General features: G+C 43.0%; 1 protein-coding gene and 1 pseudogene across 2 annotated transcripts in view; both read left to right on the top strand.

The window, feature by feature from the left end:
* ANKS4B (ankyrin repeat and sterile alpha motif domain containing 4B) overlaps positions 1 to 8,507 on the top strand; it is a 43,246-nt gene that overhangs the window by 17,664 nt on the left and 17,075 nt on the right. The gene's annotated exons all lie outside the window — the stretch shown is intronic.
* Positions 24 to 2,729, top strand: LOC311621782 (BRCA2 and CDKN1A-interacting protein-like; annotated as a pseudogene). Its single transcript has 2 exons — positions 24 to 27; positions 1,576 to 2,729. The product of its transcript is annotated as a BRCA2 and CDKN1A-interacting protein-like (transcript).

Raw genomic sequence — 8,507 nt, 5'->3', positions numbered from 1 at the left:
TCTAGGCCTCTTCTACAGCTTCTATGGGTATTCTCATAGAAACCAGAAAAGGGAACAAACTGGACTCTCGGGACCAGTTACTATTTTGAGGAAACTGCACATGAAAGCTTTGTACTTGCTCAGAGTCAGCAAATAATTCATTTTGGAATAAAGACTTAGACAAAGAGAGATGAGGACTAAACAGTTACAGATTTTGAAAATAGAACTTTCTCACATCAATTCAGTGGACTATTATCCAAGAGTACTAAAGTTATTGTAATAATATAGAAAAAAGTTATGGTGGATTCAAAAGAAAAGATTTAATGCAAAATGGTATGTATTTGATGAGGACTATAGCACAGAGAATGCATGGGGTTCAGGGGTCCTCAAACTTTTTAAAGTGGGGGCCAGATCACAGTCCCTCAGAGAGCTGGAGGGCCGGACTATATGAACTACTAATTCCTACTGTAACACCTCGGCTGCGCTCACTGCCCAAAAAACCTGGCGGGCCGGATCAGACTCCTCTGTGGGCCGCATGTGGCCCGCGGGCCGTAGTTTGAAGACCCCTGGGTTATTTGATCAGTTGTGTAGGATGATGGGTTCTAATTTCATTGCAGTGTCTTTAGAGAACACAGTCTGCATGAAGCCTAGTGTCTGGTATTTGTTGAGACTTCACTGGCTTTATTAGGTGGGCAATTTTTATAAATATTCTCTATGTGCTTGGAAGGAACATTTTTTACAAAATGCATTTTATATTGGCTGTTTGAGCTTGCTGAGTTAAAATCTTTTAAATCTTCACTAATCTTTGCTGTGCTTGATATATCACATTAAGAGACGTATTGAAATCTCCCACTATGATTGTAGATTTTTAAATTCTATTAATTTCTGTTTCCTCTATTTGGGCCTCTGTTATTAAATACATACATGTTTAGGGCCACCATATTTTCTTGATGAACTGTTTTTTTCATCATTAGGTATTTTGTATCTTTAGACCTAGTAATTTTTTTGTCTTAATCTATATTTGTCTGATATAGAGATAGCTATACCAATTTTGTTAGTATTTGCTTGACATAACTTTCATTTTTTGCTTTCAGTCTTTTTACAATTTTATATTTTACATGTGTCTACTGTAAATAAGATACAACTGAATCTTCTAACTGGCGAATTTGGTCAATTTACATTTCTAAATTACATATAGATCAGGACCATGTTTTTGGTTTTATATTATTGTGCTCTTTTTTAAAATTAATTTTTCTGTTTTTTCAAAATTGTGTGAGTATAAGCTTTTGATTTGATCTTTCTTCTTTCCTAATATAGGCACTAAAAACTCAGGATTTCCCCTAAACTCTGTTTTAACTGTATCCTATACATTTTGATATTTTGTGTTTTCATTTTCATTCAGTTCAAAATATTTATGATAAAGGATTTGTATCCAGAATATATAAGGAACTCATAACTCCATAATGATAAGCCACACAACCCAATGAAAAATGAGCAAAGAATCTTATATGATAAAGAGGTAATATGCAAATTGACCATCACTCCAATACACACGATGGCTGCCCCCATGTGGTCAAAGATGGTTGTGAGGCGCAGTGAGCGGGCAAACGGTGGCCAGGCCGAGGCGGGCGCTGTGGGCGGTGGGACCCCGCAGAGGCCGCCCCGGTCCGCGCCATGAGGAAGAAGAGAAGGAGGAAACGGAGGACCAGGACGACGACGAGAAAGAGGATGAAGACGACGAGGTGGTGGGCGAGGGAGGGAACATTGAGTTTGAAGCTCATTCCAGCTCAGACAGCGATTGCGACAGAATTAAGAAATTGCTCAGCAGCTTTTCCTAAAGGCACCTTTAAGGCTGCAGAGCTAACGGAGCTCGTAACCCAGCAGCACCACATTGGGAGTGTGACTAAGCAAACGGGTGTTTCAGAAGACAGTGGCGACCATGTGCACGAAGATGAGGGTTTTGGTTTCATAAGTCTTCTCAATCTAACTGGACGCAAGGGGACCCCTGTGCCGAGCAGATCACAGCGCGAAGAGCTGTGCGAAGAGCGGCCAGCGCGGCTGGACCAGCTCCCAGCGCCCGCTCCCCGGCGCCCTGAGCGCGTCCTCAGCGGCCGCGCAGCCCGCTGCCGTGCACCCAGCCCCACAAAGAGCTGGCGGAGGCACAGGACCAACAGGCCGTGTGGGAAGTGTCACTTCTACCTTCTGATCAGCAAGACGTTTGCGGAAAAAACAATTCCAAAAAGAACCAGAGCAGTCAAAAGAAAGATGAGTTAATGTTTGCAAATGCAGAGGAAGAATTTTTCTACGAGAAGGCGGCCCTGAGGTTCAGCTACTCGGTGCAGGAGGAGAGAGACTCGTGTCTGGGCGGCCGGGTCCTTCGACGACGTGCGATGCAGCCGCTGCGCACCGTGATGCTAGTGCGTGACCGGATGGGCGAGGTCATGGCCGCGCTGGAGGAACACCTGTCTGTCTAGCCGCTCCCACCGAGGGGGTGCTTTTGCTTGTGAAACCACAGAACACCCAGGGAGCGTTACTGAAAAACTCAAGACTTTATTTAGATTTAGCTTCTCTACACAAAGTAGGGTCCTGTCGCCTGTGTCTGTGACACATTTACAAAATAGTGTTTAAAATTTTTGGTCAAATTATGAATGGTTGGTTAAAAACCTTCCCCATAAGAAGAAAAACGTGGAATAGTAATTTAAAGAACTCAATAAAAACTTCTATGTTTTATTTTTAAATTAAAAAAAAAAGATGGTTGCCCCCATGTGGACACAAGATGACCACCACAAGGTGGCTGGCAGGGGAGGGCAGTTGGGAGGGACCAGGCCTGCAAGGGAGGGCAGTTAGGGGTGAACAAGCCTGTAGGGGAGGGAAGTTGGGGGACCAGGCCTGCAGGGAGGGTTGGGAGGGCAGTTGGGAGACCAGGCCTATAGGAGACGGCAGTTATGAGGGGACCAGGCCAGCTGGGAAGGGCACTTAGGGACAACCAGGCTTGCAGGGGAGGGCAGTTGGTGGCAACCAGGCCAGCAGTGGAAGGCAGTTGGAGTTGGAGGGGGGGGGGTGGGACCAGGTCTGCAAGGGAGGACAGTTGGGGGTGACCAAGCCAACAGGGGAGGGCAGATAGGGTTGACCAGGCCTGCAGGGAAGGGCAGTTGGGAGGGACCAGGTCTGCAGGGAAGGGCAGTTGGGTGCAACCAGGCATGCAGAGGAGGGCAGTTGGGGGTTATCAGGCTGGCGGGGGGGGGGGCAGTTAGGGGCAACCAGGCTTGCAAGGGAGGGCAGTTAGGAAGGGTGACGAGGCCAGCAGGGGGGCAATCAGGTCTGCAGAGGAGAACAGTTAGGGATGACCTGGCTGGCAGGGGAGGGCGTTTAACGGTAACAGGCCGGCAGGGGAGGGCAGTTAGGGGCAATTGGGTTGGCAAGGGAGTGGTTAGGGGGCGATCAAGCTTGCAGGCAGGTGAGCAGCTCGGAGCCAGCAGTCCTGGATTGTGAGAGGGATCTCAGATTGAAAAGGGTGCAGGCTTGGCTGAGGGACATCCCCCATGCATGAATTTTGAGCACTGGGCCTCTAGTTTAAATATAAAAATGGATAATAAGTACTTTGAAATGTGCTCAACATTATCATTTATTGGGGGAAATGCACATTGAGCCACAGTGCTACCATCTGACATGTACTAGGATGCCATTAACCGAGAGACAATAGCAAAGGCTGTGATGATTTGGAGACATTTGAGCCTTCAGACATTGCTGGTAGGAATATAAAGGGATACAGTCAATTTGGCAAACAGTTGGGCAATTTCTTAAAAAGTTAAATGCAAATTGTTATACAATAGGCATGTCCACAAAGACTTGAATGTGAATGTTCAGAGCAGCATTATTTATAAAACCAAAAGTGGGAACAACCCAAATGTCCACCAACTGTTGAATTAATCTAGAAAATTTGGCATATTAGCATAGTAGAATATTGCTTAGCAGGAAGGAAGGAAGTACTATTACATGCTATAACATGGATGAACCTCCAAAAAGCTTAAAAATAAGCAAGACACAAAATACTATATATACGTGGAAAAAGAAGATGGTGTCAGAATAGGTGGGAGTTACACTCACCTCCTCCCAGGCCTGAATTGTAATTGCAGCTAAATTATAGAGCAATCAACCAGAATAACCAGCTGAACAGAGTTTTATAACCAAGGATTTACTAAGGAAGCCACATTGAGACTGGTAGGAATGTGGGGGGTTGGGAGTGCACAGGGCTGGCCTATACCCACGTGCTGCAGCTGGGAAGCAGAGGGATGTCCCAGTCACAAAAGTCCTCCCTGAGAAACATGTGGTCCCACCCCCTGCTCAGCTCCCAGCCCAGAGCCCAGAGAGGCTGTAAAAACCGGCAGGGACTCTGTTTGCCAGGGAGCAATGGGAGTCTACTGGAAAGCCAGGTGACCTCTTAAAGGGCTAGAGCACAAAATCTCATTCACAGCCACTCACTTACCCTGAGATCCATGGAGGCAGGATGGCTCAGAATAGACTAGAGTCTGTGAAGACAGATGGGTTAGTGTGGCTCTGAGAAGAGAGCTGAAGCTACAGCCTCCAGGTCCCTCTGCTGAGACCCTCTCTATTGGGGTCCACAGACACCATCTTTTCTGGGTTGAGCACTCCCTCTCAAACTGCATCAGCCTGGGGGCACTGCACAAGCCCCATTCTCCAAGCCCCTTGTCAGCCTGGCAGAGCTCATGCCCTATGGAGGAGTCTGCTGCCTGGGCCTGTGGCATAAACTTTTCTGAAGGGATCTGGAGATCAAGCTCAGGGAGAATCAGAGACAGAGTGTGTGGCTCTGGGGCGGAAACCACTGCCTCTTTCCCCACTGCACAACAGAGGGTCTGTGTGGGGTGTCCTACCTCTCTGTACCCACTGGCAGGAGTAGCTGAACTGAGCACCCTGCCACATACCCAGGAGAGCCCTGCTTCCCGCAGGCCAGAGGAAATCCACGAGTTCCACCAGGAGAGAACCATTAGTGTCACTCTCCAAACCCCAGGTGGCCCCTCTTCTGAGCTCGCACTCGGGCAATATTGTGAGTGGGCTGTGCCACTTTGGTCCCTGGTGAAGGCTCCAGCCGGTTTGGGAAGACTCTAGGAAAAACCGAGTGGTGTGGCTATGGGGCAGAACCAACCCCCTCCCCCAAACCCTGCGCCATTCCTACCTTCCTGCACAGAGCCCTCCATTCACAAGGTCAAATCGTGGTCTGCTTGGGGCTGATGAACACTGCTGGCCTTACCAGGTGACTCCATGAGACCCTGCTCCACCACAAAGGCCCACAGGCACACAACAGGTGGCAGCTGACCATGGTGTACTCTGAGACAGTTGTTGAGTGTCCTCAAACCCAGCACTGGTGCTGAATTTGAATCTGTATCAGTATGTGAACACCACTAGCCCCTACCTCCTGCCTCACTAGAACCTCCCTTATGCAACTCCTGTACTATCAGAGGCTCTTTCAGTGACAACCTAACGGGTAGCTAACAGGTGCAGGTGGATCTCAGGGAGACTTGGGCCTTTTGCTGACCTGCCCCTGGGCTCAATGCTGGTGGAAACCAATTTGGTATGCAGGTGGGCCTCTCCCAGCACATCAGAAGGGGAAGAGAGAGAGCAAGGAATTGAGAAACTATTTGAAGAAATAATGACTGAAAACTTCCCTATCCTGGGTGAAGGAAACAGGTTCAGGAAGTATAGAGAGTCCTCAACAAGATCAACCCAAAGAAGCCCACCCCAAGACACATCACAAGCAGCAACAAAAAGACAGTTGCCTACAAGAGAGCTCCCATAAGATTGTCAGCTTATTTCTCAAAAGAAACGTTTCAGAAAGGTGTGGCATGAAATATTCAGTGATGAAAACCAAGAGCCTACAACCAAGATTACTCTACCAAGCAAGGCTATCATTTAAAATTGAATGAGAAGCAAAGAGTTTCTGAGACAAGAAAAAACTAAAGGAGATTATTACTCCCAAACCAGTATTGTATGAAATGTTAAAGGATGATGATGATGATGAAGAAGAAGAAATCTATAAAGAGTAAAATGGCAATAAATAATGCCTATCAATAATCACTTTAAATATAAATGGACTAAATACTTCAAATTAAAGAACATAGGGCAAGCTAACTGAATAAGAAAATAAGACCCGTATGTATGTTATCTATAAGAGACCCACCTCAGAATGAAAGGTACACACAGACTCAAAGGAAATGGATAGAAAATAATATATCATGCAAATGCAAATGAAAAAAAATGCTGAGGTAGCAACACTTATATCACAGAAAATAGACCTTAAAATGAAGTCTATAATAAGAAACAAAGAAGGCTGTTACATAATGATAAAGGGATATATCCAACAAGTGGATATAATACTTATAAACATTTGTGTACCCAACACAGGAGCACCCAAATGTATAAAGCAAATATTGATGAACATAAAGGGACAGATCGTTAGTAATACAGTCAGAGCAGGAGACTTTAACAGACCATTGACATCAATAGATAAATCTTCCAAACAAAGGGCAACAGGAAATAGTCTGAAACAACACATGTATCCGATGGCTTTAATTCATATTTTCACAGCATTTCACCCTAAAGCAGCAGAATACACATTATTTTCAAGAGCACAGGGAACATTTTATAGGATAGACCACATGTTAGGACACAAATTTTAATAAATTTAAGAAGATTGAAATCATTTCAAGTGTCTGCTCTGACCACAATTATATGAAACAAGAAATCAATTACATGAACACACACATACATGAAGGCTAAATGACATTCTACTAAACAAAGAATGGGTTAACAATGAAGCCGAAAAAGAAATAAAAAGTTACCTTGAGACAAATACACAACAACTCAAAATATATGAGACACAGTGATGGCAGTCTTAAGAAAGAAATTCATAGCATTACAGACCTATCTCAAGAAGCAAGAAAAATCTCAAATAAACAATCTAACCTTACCCCTAAAGGAACTAGAAATAAAACCCCCCCAAAGTGATTAGAAATGAGGAAATAAAAACTAGAGAGAAGCCCAATGGGATGGCTCAGTGGTTGAGCATCAACCTATGAACCAGGAGGTCACAGTTTTGATTTCAGGTCAGGGCATCAGGGCATATGCCCAGGTTGCAGGCTCAATCCCCAGCAGATGTGCAAGAGGCAGCCTATCTGTGATTCTCTCTCATCATTGATGTTTCTGTCTCTCTCCATTTCCCTTCCTCTATGAAATCACTAAAAATATATTTTTTAAAAGACTAGAAAGGAAATAATGAACACAGAGACAAACAAACAAACAAACAAAAAAAAACCCCACAAAAAAACCCCAAAAGATTAGTGAAAACAAGAGCTAATTATTTGAAAAGATAAACAAGATTAGCAAACCTTTAACCAAGCTCAAAAAGGAAAAAAAGAGAGAGGACTTGAAAAAAATCAGAAATAAAAGGGAAGTGATAATGGCATCATAGATACAAAGGATTATAAGAAAAGGATTATATTATAAACAACTATGCCAACAAATTAGACAATCTGGATGAAATGGGTAAATTCCAAGAGACACAATCTTCAATAACAGAATGAGGAAGAATCAGATATCTGAATAGACCAATTACTACAATCAAAGCAGTATTCAAAACACTCCCAGTAGACAAAAGTCCTGGACTAGGTGGCTTCACAGATTAAATTTACAAAACATTCAAAGAAGAACTAAAATAGAGCCTTCTCATAATATTCCAAAAAATTCAAGTTTAGGGAGAACCCATAAGCTCATTCCAAACAAACAAACAAATAAACAAACAAAAGATAAAGACAATACAAAGAAATAAATATATATATAGGCCAATATCCCTGGTAAATGTAGATGCAAAAATACTCAACTAAGTATTAGCAAACTGAATCCAGCAATACATTAAAAAGGTCATACACCATGATCAAGTGGAATTTATTCCTGGGATGCAAGGTTGATATAATATCTGAAAATCAATTAATGTGACATGCTACATAAACAAAATGAAGGATAAAATCACACAATCATATCAATAGATGAAAAAAAGCATTTGACAAAATCCAGCACCCATATATGATAAAAATTCTCAGCATAACTCAATATTTTAAAGGTCATATATGAAAAACCCACAGCTAACCTCATACTCAATGGGGAAAAACTAAAAATGTTTCCCTTAAGATCTGATATAAGACAGGGATGTCTGCTTTCACCACTCTTATTTAACATGGTACTGAAAGTCCTAGCTACAGTAATCAGACAAGAAGAAACAATAAAAGACATTTAAATTGGAAAGGAAGAAATGAAACTCTCATTATCTGCAGATGACAATATAGTATATATAGAAACTCCACCAAAAAACTACTAGAATGGATAAATGAATTTAGTAAAGTAGCAGGATAAAAAATTAACATTCAAAATTGGTTGCATTTTCATATAACAATAATGAACTATCAGAAAGGGAAATTAAGAAAACAATTCCATTTATAATTCTATAAAAAAAAAAA

Source organism: Pipistrellus hanaki (assembly GCF_964339955.1).
Source record: "Pipistrellus hanaki genome assembly, chromosome: 4".
NCBI lineage: Eukaryota > Metazoa > Chordata > Mammalia > Chiroptera > Vespertilionidae > Pipistrellus > Pipistrellus hanaki.
This window is presented reverse-complemented; position numbering and strand designations above follow the sequence as displayed.